At 39.5% G+C, this 19,586-nt stretch overlaps 1 protein-coding gene across 4 annotated transcripts in view; it reads left to right on the top strand.

Moving 5' to 3' along the window:
- Glce (glucuronic acid epimerase) overlaps nucleotides 1-19,586 on the top strand; it is a 77,115-nt gene that overhangs the window by 5,245 nt on the left and 52,284 nt on the right. The window contains exon 1 of one of the 4 annotated variants that reach the window (XM_005393665.2): nucleotides 14,279-14,305. The exons of 2 other annotated variants lie outside the window; for them this stretch is intronic. The gene's annotated coding sequence lies outside the window, so the exon portion shown is untranslated. Of the gene's footprint in view, nucleotides 1-14,278; nucleotides 14,306-15,113; nucleotides 15,165-19,586 lie in introns of those variants that run through there. One more of the 4 variants, XM_005393664.2, reaches the window with a different exon arrangement.

The raw sequence follows: 19,586 nt of genomic DNA, 5'->3' as shown, positions 1-19,586 counted from the left end.
GCTACTTCCTGTCTCAGCCTCTCAGAGTGCTAGGATTACAGGTGTGTACCACCACACCTGTTTGTAATGAATATTCACACATGGAAGCATACAACCACCGATGAGACCAAGGTATAGATGTTCCTAGGACTTCAGAAAACTCCCTCATATTCTGTCTTAGTTGGTACTCCCTAAAGATAACCACTTTTCTGATCTCCATTACTCTAGATTAGTTCTTATTCCTCAATGTTGTGTAATGAAATCAGGTCATTGTCTTATGTTTCCTTTGTTGGGCATGATGTCTGTGATACTCATCCATTTTTGAGTTAGCGATAGCTTATTCATTGCTGTATTTTCATTGTATAAGTATATATTTGTCTGTTCTACTGTTGATAGACATTTGGGCTGTTGTCAGTTTTTATCTGTTAGAAATAAAGCTGTTCTGAACAGTTTTGTACATGTGTTCTGGTGGAAATACAAATTCATTTCTTAGAGAATAACTAGGAGTTCACATATATCTGTCCCATACACACGTTTATCTCCATACCTCCCCCACCCAGTGCAAACATGCACAATATCCTGAGCTGCAGAGTTTCAAGGTGATTCTTGCTTCGAGCAGGTGTCCCCTAAGTGCCATCAGCAGGGCCTCCTGTGGCATTCAGATCGAGTCCATATATAGAGGGACGTGTCTTCCTTCGGGCCTTTGCTGCTCCTATCCCAGCCTCTCACCCCTGGTTTAGGGAAAAGAGGCCAGCTCCCCACTAGAGCTCTGTAGAAAGATTTCAGTATTGTTAGTTTTTAAAACCTTCTAATTTGACAAGCAGGTTCTTTAATTTATATTTGTTTGATTATAAATGAAGATGAGCATTACAAAATGCTTTATTTATTTGCAGTACTTTGGATTGAACCCAGGGTCTTGTGCCTGCTAAGCATATACTCTACTACTGAGCGGTATCCCAGCCCTATTTGATTTTGAGACAGGGTCCTACTAAGTTCCTCTGGCTGGCCTTAAACTTGTGATCCTCCTGCCTTAGGTTCCCAAGTTGCTGGGATTATAGGTGTCACTGGGCCCCTCCTATGAATTCTTTTGTAAGCAATCAGATGTTTTTCATGCATTCTTTCATAAGGTAGTGTATGTATTATTTTAGTTTTTCCTTTTCATATAAGTTTTGAGTGGCTATTACAGAAACATTCAAAATTCAAAGACCTGAACAGTTACCCTAGATCAACCTCTGTTAGCAATTTTTTATGTTTACTTCTAAAGACATTATAGATCATGTGTATACTTGTGTATACAATAGATTGCTTCTGGACCCTCCACAGATACCAAACTCCACGAGTGCTCAAGTCCCTAATATGAAATGGTATAGTATTTGCATATAACTGATGCATATCCTCCTAGATGCTTCAGTACTACTTATCATGTATGTTACAGCTAAAAGCTAAGTGAATAGTTCTTATACTCTATTGTTTAGGAAATAATGATTAGAAAAAAAAGTCTACCTGTTCAGTACAGACATAATTCTTTCTCCCCCAAATATATTCAATCCTCTCTTGGTTAAATCCAGAGACGTGAAATCAGGAGATACTGGAAGGCTAACTGTATATGTATGCATGTGTAAATGTGTGTGTATGTAATGTGTGTGTGTATGTGTGTGTGTGTGCAGCGTGTGTATACATATGCCAAGACATTGTGGAGAACATTAAAATACTGTCTGGCTTAGATGTGGTATCATGTACTATACTGTGTACTAAAAATTAGAAAGTTTCTGAAAATGATTAGTATCTGGCTACTGGCCCAGAGGAAGGAAAGCAGGGTCTGGCAGCACTTGGCAGTAATTTTCTATAAGACAAGTGGCCTTAGCTCTTTTTATTATTGGATCAATTCTTTGACAATAGCACTTCTGTTTATAGTACCGATTCTGTAGTAATGTTCTAAAATGCTAAGCCAAGTTTTTGAAAATTAGAGTTGATCCCTGAAAGAAATTCTTTAAAGTGCTACAAAAGCTGTGGAAGTATTTAGAAGAAAGATACTATATTCTTAGGCATTTTAGTATTTCTTTGACAACATTTTAGGAGAATTCTCATTGCTTAACAGTGAAAGTTTGAGCTTAAAAAACTGCAAATAAAATTCATCATTTCCCTAAACTCTTATTTGCCTAATTTAAAAACTCATCAGCCTAGATATAAACATTTTAAAGTGTATATATTTTAAAGATTTTCATGGAAATAGCAGTAATGCGTGTCATACATTAAAGATCTTTTTGAGCTTGACTTGAATGTGACTACTGAATAAATAGTTTCAGTGCTAAGAGTCAAGAGGTTTTAATTGGATTCTGTGGAGTTTTTAATGGTTTAGGAAAAATATATTTGCTTTTGGGACAGATTTTTTGAAAGGCCATTATTTCCAAAAGTAAGATTTGGGGATGACCGTTGTTTACCAAAGGCTAACTGGTTATGTGACCCAGTTAAAGAGGGATATGATAAAGGGCCTGTTTACTGGAATTCCTGTCACCTATTCAAGACTAATAACCAGGCTATTGGGCTGCTGAAAGAATTTACACTTAATAGTGTTCGATGATATCTTAGAATGGGAAGGGTTACAAAAGAATTTGTGAGAGGTGGGAGAGATCATCTTGATTTTAAAAAAAAGTTGTATATTTATAGGAGAATTGTAGAACAGTACCGATGAACCTCAAGTACCATATACCCATCCCTTAGCTTTCCCCAGTGTTATGTCTTGTATAATCCCTACATTCATTGAAACTAGGAAATCCCTCCTGATTGTTTTAAAGAAAGGAATTCAAACCTTTGTGTGTGTGTGTGTGTGTGTGTGTGTGCGCGCGCAAGGCTACTGTATAAAGAGCATGAGGTGCTGAAGTACGTGCATTGTTGGAGAACAAGTAAAGATTGCAGGTAACAATAACACACAGGTAACATTGGTGTCACTCCTTGGATAAGTTCTCAAGTTATTGAACACGTGTTGCTGGTATATTTACTAAAGAAGGCCCTAGTCAGTATGAGTTCGCACAAGTTCACAAAGAACAGGTCGTGACTCCCAGCCTCACTTCATTTCTTACAGCATAAGTAAACTGGTAGGTACCTTAGGAAATACTCTGGTCATGGTCTATCTGCAGTTATAATTGTAGTTATTGGATTTTTGATGAGGAAAAGAGCCCTCGAGGTTATTCGCATAGCGTTTGAGAACTTCTTATACCGTCCTTGTAGATAAGATAGAGAAATGTGTAAATAATTACATAGGTAAGTAGATCGATAATTGATTAAAAGTCCATATCTGAAGCTTTACTAATGGGTTGATGTTAAAATCAAACTCTAGTACATTGTTAGGTGCACGCCTGAAGGTGCTTTCTCCATGTGCCATTTAAGATTTTAATCAGTTCTTCCCCAAATTGTAAGGGGGTGCGAGTGTATGTCAGTAATTGGAGCCTTACCTGCCCTTATCCCTTTAAGTAATTAGAACGGCAGGCTATATTTAAGAATATATTTGTTATAAATGTTTTATATTTGATATATAGGTAATTACTGGGAACAAACAAAGCCCTGTAATAGAAGATTTTTAAAAAATCTGCACAGATACAAGGTGGAACACTTGGAGGGCTACAACAGTAGGTATTTATTTATTTATTTATTTATTTATTTTATTTTTACTTTTTTTTTTTAAAGCAGAGGTATGTCCTTGGCTGGGTAAGGCTCCTTATTTGTTTGAAGTTGATGAGTCAGTAGTTTAACTGCCCCAAAGCTGAAACCTACTTAATCTACATTCTTTTGAAGCATTTTGTCCAAGATACAGTATATTATTCTTTCCTACTGTGCACCCTAGTGTTTTTTTTATTGTGTGCCACGTTTCTAAGGAGGTCATTGATAAATAATGTATTCAGAGGAGAGTAATCAGAATGAAGTGGCTTCTTGAGACAGATACTTGTGAAGTAATCGAAACCTTTCATGCTGTTCAGCCTGGAAGAGAGAAGACTTTAGTGGGGTGTATGGCACTGCTTTGCAAACCGGGTGCTTGGGTGATCCATAACGTGCTTCCTGACTCAGGTCTGTGTTTCTGTGGAAAACATGAAGGAAGGGCACAGAGAGAAACATCCTCGTTTCTTGGGACAGGACTGGGAACAAAGGTGGAGGAAGGGGAGTCCTGGCTGGTGATGAAAAAGGCGTTTCTAACAACTCAGATGGAAGTGGACCTCGGCATCTTGAAGCATTAGGGCGTGTACGGAGGGGGATTTAACCAGACTGTCAGCTGAGGACTTCTCCAACTCCAGCCTTTAAAAATCTTCATTATTTGTCATTCCAGTTGGCAGACTTGCCCTTGGGCAGTTGTTCTCACTTCTTAACATTTACCACTTTAGGTAGTATCAGTTTTCATAAGGAAAAACTATACTTTGTCAGCCTCTGAAATTACATATGAAATAATAAACAAGTGTATTTACAGTTCAAAAGGAAACAAGATTTTAGTCTTTTAGAAATGCCACAAACTTTGAAGTTGCTTTTAAATGCGATAGCATGAGTGTTACTACATTCGAACACTTCCATTTTATCTCTTCTGCATTTCTGCATGTCAGTGTCAAAAACTGAAATCAAAGGTTATTAACTTTGAAATGATTCAGTTTTTTAAAACAAAGTGAAACAATAAGCTGTTTTATTTGCTGTCCCTTTAACCTGGGACTTTTAAAAATCCTTTTCTTTAAACCCATGTTTAAAGCATGTAAAATCTTATCTTCAGGGTTTCCCCCGCCGGTGTCCTAGAGTCACCACAGGTTCCTCTGTCTAACATGTTTACCAGTCACTTTATAATATGTAACTTTTTTTTTTTTTTTTTTAATTTAAGCCAGCAAATTTATAAGCGCTTGAAGGACTCTTTCTCTGGGGCTTGAAAACTATTTCATGAAATTAAAAGTAGATATAATACTGCCCCCTAAAAAAGAAAAAATAGAGACTTGGGGATTAAATTTTAGTTAATATGAAAACAGTAGCATTAAAAAAAGAACCTTGTATAAAACTTCTGTATGTTTAATTTCTATTTTCGCCTCTAGTGTGTCTTTACATTTATCTTTATCGAACATATTATAAATTTACACTGGTAATTATACATTTTGTAATTTATAATAGTAATATATTCATTAAAACACTAAAAATACGAAAAGAGAAACAATTTTTATTCACCCTAACATTTTTACTATGATTACCCTCAAATTTTGGAGCTTCCTTAGTTTTTCTGCATATGCTAATTTCTTTGTCATTAGCCCTCAGAAAAGGGCAATTTAATAATGCTTATTTCAAAATGAAATTTTTCATAAGAAATAAAGCAAAATTAGGAATTACATATGATAAATGTATGTCATCAGTGGTGTACTTTTTATGTTATAATATTAATATGAACACAAGAAAGTTTAGTGAAAAACAGAATGCTTTAAAATGTTTGAGAAATATGCTATGAAAATATCTAAGTGAGCCTTAGGTAAAATCAGTTTGTAGTCATCTGCTTTATTTTCTCTACTCTCCATACAAAATCTTCGTCATACTCAGTAGGTGTTCCGGTCTTAGCATCTTTTAGAATCATGCCAGCATTGTCATCTTGTGTTTGATTGGCTTTCACTCAGGGAAACATAGCCCGCCCGTATCACCTCTTTTTGCCTTTTTCAGTGACCTTGTCACTTCCATTTTGATGATAGGCTTTCATTGCTTTTTCATCTGGGGACCTCCCTGCAATGTAAATTGCTACTTTTCTGTTAGTATTTTACTTATTTTTAAAAATAAAATTTCTGAAGAAAATCAGGAAATGTGTAAATTTACTGGATATAACCTTTGAGCCCTTGAATAGAAAAACATTAGATGATGACTAGGAAATGGATGTACTGGCTACGAAGTCTTATATTCTGCTAAGTCCTGTAGTGTTGTGCTCATCTGCTCATATTTGGAAGCTGAATGTCCATTATATACTAATAGAAACCGGACAATTCAAAGTCACTGTAGCATGGGACATGATGCCATTGCATTGCCATGTAACGTTTTTTATAGCTTGAAGTACACATTTATAACTTACAAAGTCAGTCAGTACGTTGAGGATAGACATTTACATTGTCTTTGTTTTTCACAAAATTCTGTTGCTCACTGTTTATTCTCAGCATTTACTGGTGCTTGCTATGTAGCAGAGTCCAGATGTATCTTAGTAAGTAAACGAATGAATAAATGAAGCCATTTCGATGTACCCAAGAATTTGATAATTGAATAATTGATGATGTTTGTAGTCTGTGAGTCTCTGCTTCAAATTTACATCTCTGTTTTGTCTTGATTGTACAATATCTGTCACAAATGGAAAGTTTTGATTGGTTTTTGAGACACAGATTAGAATCAGGATACTCAGTTAAGTTGAACCTTAACATTGAAAAAGAAATGGAAATTATTTCCAAGATAACTCAGTATTTCACGTTTGCTTGTGTTCCTTATGACAGTCAAACAGGAAGCACCGCTGATATTTCTAAAATAGTAGCACAATGTATTATGAATCTGTTTTTAAAAACGGCTTTATTGAAGTACAAGTAAATATAATAAACCACATATACAGTTTAATAAATTTTAATATGATACTTGTGAAACTGTTAATGCATTCAAGATAGTAAACACATCCATCCTCTAGAAGTTACTTCCTGACCCTTCATAATCTTTTCCTCATGCCCCTGCACACCCATATCCAGCAGCCTTAGCAGAACCATGGATTTGCTTTCTCTCACTGCGGGTCGTTTTGCATTTTCCAGAGTTTTAATATGTGTGGAATCATACAGGATGATAATTTTGAGATTCTTATCTGTATTTATCAGTAATTAATTTCGTTTTAATTGGTGAGTAGTAGTATTCCATTATCAGGTTACATCAACATTTGTTAATTGTTCATTTGTTGGTGACCATTTAAATTATTTGCAATTTTATTTACAAATAAAGTTGCTGTAAACATTAGTGTGTAAGTCTTCGTGTAGACATACATTCTTACTTTTCTTAGATAAATACTTAATAAAATGATTAGATCACATAGTAAGTATATGTTTTAACTTTTGGAGTGAGTTACATATGCACTATAAAGGGCCATTTTTCATAATACACAAACAGACCCTGTTAATAGAACGAACATAAAAAAACGGGCAGAAAAATGGACAGAGGGGACAAAAGTGTGCAGCTCATACTAGAAGAAGTACAAATGGCCTTAAGCATAAAAAAAGATTCCTGGGGAGCTAAATAAAAAATGTAACATATTGTTTAAGGTTTAGACTTCTAGATCCAGACTGTTGGGTTCGTGCATTTTCTCACTTACACATAATGTGATCTTGGCTATGAAGTTACTTAACTGCCGTGTGCATCTATTTTCTCATCGGTGAAATTGGAATAATTTCACCCACCTCAACTAATTGTTATAAGAATTCGATGAGTTAATATATGTGAAATTGTCACAACAATACTAGACACACAGTAAGTGCTCTGTGAACATTTTTATCATTATCAAAATGAAGATTTAAACAAAACAGCATTTTGCACTTGTCAGATGGACAAAGATTTAAAAGTTCAATAATAAGAGTGGCAAGGACTCAGACTACGTACAGTAGGTAGAGCGGTGAATTTGTAGAGTTTCCTTGGAGGACTAGTTAACTTACTAAAATGATGAATCTTCATGCCATTGATTCATTCATCTTAAAGAATTTATCTTTGCTAAATTTATCTTTACCATTAATTATATTATCAAAAGCCCTAAGTAACTGTTTATATAGATCTGGTTAAATGATGCTACAGCCTCACATTGGGTTGTCACACAGTTGTAGAAGAAAGGAAAAAGAGCACTGACACTTGAGCTCATTTCTCAGACGCCTTACTGAGTGAAACACAAAGTTGCAGAAGTGTTTATGGTGCGCTGAGGTTACTGTAGAAAGGAAGTTTTGTATATGTGGTGTAAATGCACATACGCACACAGTAACAGGCTTTGTGCTTCAATATGCCTGGAATTTTCCGACAGGGCACAAAAAGAAAAGGAACAGCAGTTGTTTCTGGAGAGGGACTGAGAAGAGGAGGTAAGGGGTTGAAGTCAGAGCTCAGATTTTGGTTTGGTATGTACACTTATATTGCTTCTGTGTGTGAGCATGTATACACGTACATGCGTGCACATGCAAAATGTATTACTGAAAATTTTCAATTTTGAGTAATTATAGTCGCAGGAAGTTGCAGATTTAATCCAGAGTGGCCCCACATACTCTTCAGCTACTTCCTCCCGTAGTCCATTTTACATACCTAGTACAATATCAAAACCATGAAATGGCATTGGTACAATCCTCGGACCTTATTCAGGTTTTATTACTTTTACATGTACTCACTGTGTGTTTATAATTCTTTGCAGTTTTATCAAAATAGATAAATTTGTGTAGTCATGATTAAAATAGTACAGAACTGTTAAGTGAGATACATCAGACACACAAGTTTAAGTATCATGTTGTTGCTGGTATGAGAAACCCGCCCAAAGGATAAATAAGCAAAATGGAGACTCGATGTTGGGAAGTGGGAAGGACGTGTTCAAATGAGAAGGGAGCCGGGGAGAGGGGAGGAGCAAGAGAAGGACAGGAAAAGGCATTTAAAAAGAAGAATAGAAGGGAAAAAATGGAAACAAAGCTTCCATAAATGGGGAGGGGAAGAAGAGCTGAAGGACGGGGATGGGGATGGGAAAAAAAGAACTAAGACAGATCATGTACAGGAACAACTTCCCTGTGATGAATGTGATCATTATGTGTAGCAAATGTGTACCAGTAAAAAAAAAGGCACTTTCTAAAAAAGTTCTACAAAACTGTACTGTCACCACAAACATCTGTTACTCCTTTTATGCAGAGCCATCCCTCTGCCCTTGGCAGCCTAGCCCCTGGCCTTAGGAAACATGTAGTGTTAGGGGAGATAACAGAGGTACGTAAGCAGTCCTCTACAAAGAGCATTTTACACTGTGCCCGTTTTGTGTTGCTGTAACAGAATACAGGAGATTGAGTAGTTTGTAATGAATGGGGATTCATTTCTTTCAGCTCTGGAGGCTGGGAAGGCCAAAGTCGAAGGACCTGTCCTTGGCAAGGCCCTTCCCGCTGCGTCACGCCACCGTGGAAGGGCAAGAGCACACAGGGCCAGGGGAAGGCAAACTCATTTTTTTTAGCAATCAAGGCTTTGATCAGGTAATCAGCACTTGAAGATCCCGCCTCCCGCCACTCTCATGTCGATGATTACATTTCTAACGCTGACAGACTTGGGGACACACTCAAACTGTATCTTCTGGGAAGTGCCAGTTTGTAACTTGTAAACTTCGGGGGTTACATCCGAACCATGGCACCAGGCAAGTGCCAGAATGTTAAAAGGGAGTTACTGCTTTGAGAATTTTAGTCACCAAACATTCGAAAGGAAGAGTCAGGACAATCTCTGTAGGAAGAACAGTAGTGTAGATATTAGCTCTAGTTCTGATCCTGCATTGATGACCACTGACTGACTCGATGTGTGAAATAAAATTGACAGATTTTTCATTGGCCCCTTTTAATGTAATCTTGAGAGTGTGGATAATGTTGTATCATCTTTGAAGGGGAGCTATGACTTCATTTATTTATCAAACATTTATATGACTGTTTTTTGCCAGTCCATGCTGTAGGCTTTGGAAATACATAAGTGAACACAACCGACAAAAATCTCTATCCTCATAACACTTAAATTTTAGGTGGGGTGTAAAAAAAAAAATGGCCGATCCTTTGGTTCATGAGTGTGATGATTGGGTGTTCATGCCATCTGCATGAGACGTGTCTCCCTCAAACCTTGTTAACGACGTCAGCACATTACCCATCTGATGTGAAAAAAAAGCAAAAAAAAAGGTAAGTAAATACAGAGCGTGTTCAGTGATAAGTAATAAAAGAGGAAAAATAAAACAGAGTAGGTATAGGAAAAGTTGCACTTCTTTAGAGGATAGCCAGGCAAAATTCACTGAGAAAGTGGACTTTAAATTCACAGGAAAGCAGTGAATGAGCGAGATTCAGACAAATAGAAAGCAACATAGGCCCAGGGAATAGCAAATGCCAAGACCCTGGGGCTGGAGCTGGCCTGAGGCAGTTACCTTTGAACAGCCTTGTCCTTCCAGCGGAGTAGAGGACAAACCAGTGGAGGATGAAGTGAGGAAGACAGACTAATGGGGGTGATGGGGTGGGAGGTAGTTTGGTCAAGCGGGCTGCTGCAGAGGTGACTTTAAGGCCCTCCCCATGTAGGCTGAGTGTTGTGTGAAACAGGTATTGAAGGAGTGGCACAGGAGAGTGATGTGGCTGGACTTTTACAGGTTAAAGCTGGCAGCTGTGTGGAGAACAGACTGAAGGAGGGCAGAAGCAGGATACCGCTCAGGAGGCTGTTACTGTAGTCCAGAGAGAGGCAGGTGCTGACCTGAGCCAAGCAGAAGGAGTAACTCTTTGGTCTTTGGAGGGGTTTGTTCGCAGAGGGCAAGAAAGACAAGAGCAGCAAGAGCGAGGCCGAGAAAGCTTAAGGATGCTCCAGAATTTTTGCCGTAGTACTGCGAAGGGTAGAGTTACCCATTTGCTGTGATGGGTAGATCTGAGGGAAAAGATTTTGAAAGAGACATTTTGACATACTGAATATGAGAGAAATACTGGGTATCTAGTTGAAAAGATTTCTAACTGCCTTAATTTAGAGTTCAAAGAAAAGGAACAGGTTAGAGATTTACGTTTGGGAATTATGTTTAGATGGTGTTTAAGGACTTCAAAGATTTAAGACATCTTAGAGGCCAAAGAAGGTGTTTCCGGAGGGAGTATGAATCTCTGTGAAATACTGCTAATAGTTCAAATAAGACGACTGCTAGTTGATCTGTGTATTCAGGGAGCTGTGGTTCATTAGTGATTGTGACTCGAGCAGGTTGACGGGATGCTGAGGGAAGAGTGGCATGGATTCAAGAGAAAGGGAAAGGGAAGTTGGAGGTCGGCAGAAAGAAGCATTCTGAGGAGTTTTACTAAAGGAAGAAAAATGGGTTAGTAAGGGGAGATGTTCAAAGGAGACTTGGGCTTTTGTTTTTTAGATGAGAAAACTGGCACTTGTAAGAGACTGCGAAAAGGGAAAATTGGGTGGCGCGTGGGTAAGAGGGTGGTGGGTTAGCGGAGGCTGAGGGCACAAGTAGGAGCTTGGGCTGTGTGTGGAGTAGAAATAGTTCACACTGATGAAGAAAGAACTGAATACTCGGGCACAGATGTGGTTAGTAGATGTAGTTGTAAGAGCTGTGGATGTTCGTGTTGCTTCTGTTTTCCAAGTAAGACAGGAAATAGCGAGTGAAAACATGAACAGGAGGGAAGGTGATGGAAAACCGAGGAAGGAAAAGTATGGAATAGTCATGTGGGAGAGTGGCGGAGTGAATGAACCGGGAAAATGCAGTACCTTGTTAAGCAGCAGTGAGGACGTATTCAGGGTCCCTGGGCTCGGGTTTAAAGAAGAACTGGTTATCAGTGTGTGTTTCTGTGCCCCCCCCCCCCAGCCGTGTGCAGCTGTGTAGGTGCTGACGTGGGATAGGCAGAAAATTAGGTTGGTACCAGTTTAGCCAAGCAAGATTGCACATGTCTGAAAGAAGACAAGCAGTTTTGAATGTGGATTTAATTTAAATGGGAAAGAGATTAAGGAAGATGTGGGGAGGTGAAGGGAAGTGAAAAGATGGTGAGATGCACGGACTGTAGACCTGTTGGGTTGCAGGAGTGCTGGGTTAGGATATTAGAGGGGGTGGGCTGTTAGTCAAGAGTGTGATGCTTGAAGATAGGATTTGGAAGAGTTGCACTTATTAAAATTAAGATGTGCCAAGGTTTGACCATCAGAGCGGGCATCCAGAACAAGGGTTGGGGTGGGATTGCTGGAAGGGAGGATGTTGGGGAACTGATGAGCAAGGATTTGGGCAGACTCTGTGGATGCTGAGGTTTCCAAGCTTTGTGACAGCGGTAGTGTTGGAGACGGTGTACTGAGCACACAGCTAAAGTCTCTTCAGAGAAAGTGGAGATCTGGTAACTGGTAGAGGAGGTGAGTGGTTACGGTCTGATGCGTAGTTTCCATCATTGGTGTTTTTAGGGAAGAGTAAGGAAGAATGGTCTGGGCTGGGCCAGGAGGAGCAAGGAGGAAGCCTTCCCTGCGTCCAGTCCCTGTAGTATGAGGAGCTGGGAGAGGAAACGTAGCACATGAGGAAGCTTCAGGGAAGGGATTGGAAGGGCAGAATAAGCTGTAGTTAGAGCAGATGCCATAAAAGAGGCACAGAATGTAATGGTTAGTGTCAGAGAACAGCAAGGACTGTAGTGCAATTTGGAATTTAAGGTTTATCCCTCTCTGATGTCTTTGCAGCTTTATTCCTTTTAATATCACTTAGAATTTATAAGCATTCTCTACATGTGAGCACCCAGAAATTTTTCCTAAAAATAAATGCCATCTCCAAGATTGAGATTTAGTGGACTATGGCTTACTGCTTCCCAGGGCTGCTCCTGGACCATGAATAATAATTTTTGATAGTGCTCTTCAACCGCTTCCTCACTTCAGTTGTCGCTGTGGGCCTGCAGCACAGAATAATACCTTTCCTCCCTCACGAGTCACACCTCTCTCCAGGTCTCACAGGGATAGCCAACTCGGAGAAGTCAATCTGTCAGTCAGTCAAATAAATAAGCAAATAAGCAAGCATAGATTTGTGTCATTTCTTTCCTAAAGTTCAATAATCTGTTTCACTTCACATGATTAGATTTCAATTATTTACTAATGGCAAGTGTTCTTAAATTGTTTTCAAAAACCCAAGAGGGCATTTGGTTTATAGGCACCTTTTGTATCCGTCAGCCAGAGATCTCAGTAACTCAGCATTTGTTCGGTTAGGCTTGCTTCAGCCCCAAGTATCAAAAAGCCTAATTCAAACAGCCTTGCTCAGTGAGGAAGTTCATTAGCTGAACATTGCTGGAGTTGAGAGGAAAAGGAGGCTTCCAGATTAGTCAGTCAGTACCTTAATGAAGACACCAAAGACTCTGGTTCTTTCTTTGTTCCACTCTGTTTTGCATAGTGCTGGCTTTATTCCAAGGCAGGGTTCTCTTTGTAATTGGATAATGGTTGCCAGGAAGGAACCATATGTTCTATAAGGATGAAAAAGCCTGGCTCCCTCCTCACAGAAAGGACTAGCTTAACCCGAAGCAAATCTCTTCTCATGTCTCGCTGGCTGATCCCTCCTCATTTTGAAGTCAGAATCCAGCCGTGAGGATAGGCCTACCCTAGAGCCAAGTCAGTTCTCCAAGCTGCTACCCCTCAGAGTTACGGTTTGGATATTGGAGAAGGCGAGCACAGTGGTGCTGCAGTGTCTGCGCTGGTTGTACTCTGGTGCTGGGTAGTATAATAAATGGCATGAGGCAGAGACCAGCCGAGACACCAGGCTTGTGTAAAGGTGTGAAATTTACTATGCCTGGCTGCTGGCAGACAGGGTGAAAAGGCTGTCTGTGTGGTACAGAGAAAAGCAGTGCCGTTTATAGGGCTTGGACAAGGAGAGTCAAGTGGGCAGATCAGGCAAGGTATATGGTAAGGGGGTCAGGGACTGCAGGTGAGGAGATCTGAGCAAACATCCATGGTCAGAGTTTTCTGAATGTCTGTTGCTTCAGTGCTCAAGCTCCCCAGGGCATCTGTTGTAAATGTGTGGCTGTCCTGGCACCTAGAAGATTCTGTGTTCTGTCGTCTTTATGACATCCCTCCTGGTATTGGCTGAAGGCAGCTCGTGCTGAGGCAGAACAGTGTGGCTGCTGAAAGAACAAGTTGGGTGCTGGAAAGTCACGTCTGAGTCGAGCCTGACGGGCAGGTTTTCACTTTTGTTTGAGACAGGCTGTTACTATGTTGCCTAGGCTAGCCAGATCTTTCCTCAACCTCCCGAGGCACTGGTATTACAGGCCCCGGCCACTGCACTGGCTTGCTCTGTAGTTGTTTAATCCATTACTTTTTGGATTTTAATGAGTCTCAGTATGCCCGCTCATATTTTGTTTAATTGCCATGTTCAGAGCTTTCTGCCATGTACAGCAGTACAGCTAGCAATTATTAGGTCACACCTTCAGGGACCCGCCTGCCACCCCCAAGCATTCCATGATCCATCTGGTTACCTTCCCACAGCCCTACCTCCGGACACAGGGACCTTGGGGGACACTAGATCTGTGCTATACAGTATGTCTTTCCTCTACTTTCCTGCTTAGGTTGGCTACTTACATACCAGTTTTACCTTTCTCAGAGAACCAACTTTTGTTTTCACTGACTTAAAAAAATTCAGGTAGGTGTTACTGGAACAATTTTAGGATCACAACAAAACGGAGTGGGAAAACACCGAGTTCCCTTATATCCCCTGCCCCTGCCTGCAGCCTCCCCTGTGTCCATATTCAGCTCCAGAGTGGGCTGTTTGTTAGTGAACCTACATGGACGCGTTGTTCTCACCGAAAGTCTATAGTTAAGGTTAGGCCAACTTCTGATGTCCATTCTCTGGGTTTTGGCAAATGTCTAATGACATGTATCCACAATTACAGTAACATACGGGATAGATTTACAGCCCTAAGACCCTCCTTCCTCTCAGCTTCTCACAACCGCTCATCTTTTCACTGTTTCGTAGTTTGCCCCGATGTCACAGAGCTTGCATCACACAGAATGTAGCCTTTCCAGGTTCCCGTCTTTTACTTGATAATACACATTTAAGGTTCCTCTGTGTATTTTCATAGTAATAGTTCACTTCTCTGTAACACTGAGTCATTTCCCGTTATCTGATGAACCATTTATGTGTCCCTACACAGCTCCCAAGGGGTCTTGGTTAGTTGCAAGTTTAGGCAATTATAAATAAAGTTGCTATAAACATAGAATCATAAATTTCCAGCTCATTTAAGGCAATACCAAGGAATATGATTGCTGGGTCTGGCATGATTGTAAGGAATGGCTAACTCTCCTTAAGCGACCTTTCTATTTTGTGTTTTACCCATCTCAAATAACCAGCTTTTGATTTCATTGACTTTTTTTCTATCGTTTCTAGGTTTTGTTCATTTAATTTCTGTTCTTCTAGTTAGTCTTTTCTTCTACTTCCCTTACAGAAGAACAGGTTACACTTGACTGCTTCGGTTGAACTTGTTCCTCTCCAGTTTCTTAAGGTAAAAGCTTAGGTCATTGTTTTGAGGTCTTTGCTAAGATTTGTGTCTTACCTGGTGTTCTTTGCTAAGATTTAGATGTGTTTCCTTTAGTTTACAAGTATTTGGGGATTTAAAAAATGTTTTTTAATTGTGTCATTTCATTGTGATCAGAGACTATACTTAAAATTTATTGAGAGTGTTTTGTGGCTCAGCATGAAGCCTATTTTGGGTAATATGTACTTGACAGTATGTATAATCTGTTTCTGTTGTCTGGTGAGTTCTGTAAATGTTGATTTGATCAAGTTGGTTGCTAGTATTTGGGTCTGCTGAATTTCGATTTGTCTGTCTGTTTTGAGACAGTCTCACTGTGTAGTCCATGCTGGCCTTGAACTTGGGGCAGTCCTCCTGCCTCAATCTCCCGAGGGCTAGGACTATAGGCATGTGCCAACAGGCTGGGCAAAATTATCTTTTCTTTAGTGTATGTTTGCCATACATAATAATTACAGTTTTCTTGGGGAATTACCACATGTGCATATGGCATCTCAAGTCTAAATCTTTACTAATTTTCTGTCTGCCTGATCTGTCAGTTATGGAGAAACAATTGTTACAACCTTTGACAATAATAATAAGAGTTATCTATTCTTACAGTTTTCTCTGTTTTTTTTTTTCTGTATTTTGAAGCTGTTATTAGTGTAGGATGTTGTACATATACCCTTGATGAATTGATTCCTTTATCATTATGAAATGGCTGTCCTTGGTAATATTATTTGCTGTACCTTATATGGTATTAATGTAGCTACTGTAGTTCTTTCTGATTAGTAATAGCTTAGTATCTGTGTAATCCTTTAACCTTTGCATGTTTTTTATTTAAAATGGCTCCTTGCAGACAAATGATAAGTGGGCCTTGCTCTGTGCACACGCGTGCATGCATACACGCACACAGTCTGACAGTCCGTTTTAATCAAGAGGCTAGACCATTTGTATTTAATGTACTCACTGATATGATTGGAATTGTGTCTATCACTAGCTATCTCTGTTGGTCCCCTTTGTTTTTTACCTCTTTTCTTACATTTTTTGGATTAAGTACATTTTATATTCTGTTTTATCTCCACGATTGCTTTTTAAGCTCTGTCTGTTTTATTTTTTTTGGTGGCTGCTCTAGGGTAATTTTCATCTTTTGATTACCTCAGTGTCCTTACAAATAATATACCACTTCATATAGAATGTGAGATTGATCATCATATACTTCCATTTCCTTCATCCTATCCTTTGTGTAAATATTGCCAGGCATTTTATTTCTAGATTTGTTCTAAACCCCATCATAGGCTGTTGTGTTTTTCCTTAAACAGTTCTCTTGTAAAGGCTTTGAGAAAAGAATGCCAGCGTTGTTTGTATTTATACCCATTTACTTGTTTCCATGCCCTTCATCCCATGTTTTTGTCTGGTATCACTTGTTTTTCCTTCCACAGATGTTTCCCTCAACATTTTTCATTCTGCAAGTCTACTGGTGACAAATTCTCTCAGCTTTTATTTTTCTGAAAAGATATTTCATCAACATTTGGAGGGAGCTTTGTACTGAGTACTAAATTTTAGTGTTGTCAGACGTCTCCAGTACCACCTGCAGGTTTGGTGGTTGGCTGGGAGGACTTACAGGACTCAGCAGATACCCAACTCATGCCTAGGACTTGTCACGGTGAAAATATACAAACCGGCATGAGGCAAAGAGGAAATATTCGTGGATGAAGTCTGAAAGCATCGTGTTTATATTTGGATTTTCCTCTAAGCCTCATGTGATCCTAGGCTGGGCCTTGGAAAGGGATTGGATTACAGGGGTGTGATACTCACTTGCTGACAGGAGCGGGGGCCTGGTGAGAAGAGGGGTCGCTGTGGGTATGATCTGGAAGGTTTTATCTCCCTTCTCAACTCTTCTCTTGACTCTGCTTCCTGGATGTCATGAGGCGAGTAGCTTATCCTCTATCGTGCCACTCTGCCATGCCGTCCTTGTGTATGGACTGAACCCCCTATAAACTGCGAGCCAAAATAAACCTTCTCTAATTTGAGGGATTGAGTATGGTGTCTCAGCAACGAGAGAATGATTAAGACAAAAACAAACCAGTCTCTAAGAGTCTTCTCCCAGTGGAGTTGCTCAGGACACATTTAACGTTTATGAGCCACATTTTATTGCTTCTTCATAGGTCAAATAATTTTTGACTTGATGTCCATCATTGTGAATTTTATGTGTCTGCGGGACGTTATTGTTTTACTTTAAAGAATGCTGGAGTTTCTTTTCTCATAAGGCACGACATTATTGCAGATATGTTTGATCTGTGAAAGACTTACTTTTAAGCTATTTCAGAAGACTAGTTATTACTCTGATTTTACCACTTCTAAATCATGGTCTTTCTGAAGTCACTATTGGCTACCCTGCTGTTTGGCAAGATTTCTCCACTCTGAGTCGTAGGAACAGTTCCTGGACCTTTGTGAGATCAGTTGTTTATCTCATAGCGTCTTGGTAATTTTCTTCCCCAGAGGTTGATTTGATTTTATCTAGCCTCTTGGGTTTTCACAGTCCATATATATGAATTATGTTCAGCCAGAGATCCAGTAGAAGTCCTATGCTTTTTAAAACCCCTTTCTTTGCATAGATTGCACTGTTCAAATATTCAGCCCCCTGCCCCATGCAGGGTCAATGACTTTGCCTTCCCCAAACCCTGATCATCTGAACATTGCAGGTTCTTTTGGGGTTACCCTTTCCTATGCCATTGTCAAAAATTACCTCCATGTAGAATGTTGGAAATTTCTCCCACTGTCCTTATTGGACAATTGCCTGGGATTAGAAGTTTTTCTGAACAATAGTCTTGTGCTGCTTTTGTTCAGTGTCAGAAAATAATTGTTTCCTACATTTTCCAATTTCTAGTTGTTAGGAAGAAGGGTGTTTCCAGACCCTCTTTGACCTTTGAAGTCTCCCTGTAAACACTTCAGATATTTCCAATTACACTATGAACTTCTGCTTTTCTAAAGTAACTTTTATCTCATAATGCATGTGAAGTCTCCCCTAGTTTTTTCTTCTCATGATTATATTCAGGTAGCCATGATAAATGTGATGAAGATCTCAGACTTCAGATTCTGCTCAGGTGCTTTTTACAGCCATAAGACTTGCTTTGCCTATGATTAATACCTCTGTATCATTGTGAATCTGGGCTTCTACTCCGTCACCTAATGTACAGCATTTAAGGAGGTACTATCGGGTGCCGTAGTATACTTGTACTACCTGGAGCGGCAGTGCCTGCTTAAATCTTGTTTTTTCTGCTGCTTAAATCTTGTGCCCTGGGTGTTGGGCTTGCTTTGCTGTAGTCTAGGCATTGCAGTCGATGTTTCAGACAAAGGTCACTTTCATTACTGATGGCGTTAGTCCCAAACCATCATTAACTGATCACGTGTTTCCTTTAGAGTAAGTCTGAGTGTTTCTCACCTTCACAGTTAAAATTATTTTAACTTCTCTCAAACTATGTATTTTCTTGAAGACACTAAAATAAAGTTGGTGTAGCATGTTAGTCCCTCGCTGTTGGCTGAGGGATGAAGGAAAGAAGGGTATCTGAGGAACAAATACTGTTCCACAGAGCTAAAGCCGTATGTACTGAGGCCTTACCTATTTTTAGTTTCGTCTGCTCTGGCCCCAGAAATGAATGCCTCTCCCCACCTAAGCCAGATTCTATTAATTCCAGGTGGGCCATTGGCCAGTAGGCTTGCTGCCATACTTACAGTTGAGAGTCCTGAGTGAGCTGGACTTGCTTTCAGAAATGAATCTAGGTCTGGGGATATAGCTCAGTGGCATAAGTGCCTGCCTGGCAAGTGCAAGGTGCTGAGTTCGATCCCTGGTACCCCGCCCCCCAAATGAATCTAGATTTCTACCAAGAAGAATTTTGATATTGTAAGAGGGTAATGAACTTGATGCTAGGAAGGACAAGGCTTTTAATCCTACATGACATGTATTTTTTGAAGTCTTTTGACTTTTGACCTACTTTTGGATTGCTTAGGGTACTCTTGAAGTTGGAATGGTAAAGGAATCTTTCCTCTTCTTCGTAGAATACTCAAGGAGACTGGAAAGAAATCCAGGTAAAGTAAGTCATGGAGCCATATATTTCTCTAAATCTAAATTAATCGTACAGGAAAAGGGAAAAAAAATACATTGTTTCAAGATTATCAGGATCATTCAGATAGGGATCTAAATGTGAATTCTAGCAGTAATAAAAAGTGATCTTACCTGAATTGATCTCTGTTAAATCTCCCTCTGACACTTGCAGTGATATTTAGTATCTGCCTGATAGTTCATAGGTTCTAAAACACTCATTTTCTATGAGAAAGTAACTATTAATCTCATGTTTCCACTGCTTTGGACACTAGTTTCTATATTCTATTAACTTCTTGGGCTTCCCTTTTTTT

Source organism: Chinchilla lanigera, unplaced genomic scaffold (assembly GCF_000276665.1).
Source record: "Chinchilla lanigera isolate Chin_1 unplaced genomic scaffold, ChiLan1.0 scaffold00049, whole genome shotgun sequence".
NCBI lineage: Eukaryota > Metazoa > Chordata > Mammalia > Rodentia > Chinchillidae > Chinchilla > Chinchilla lanigera.
This window is presented reverse-complemented; position numbering and strand designations above follow the sequence as displayed.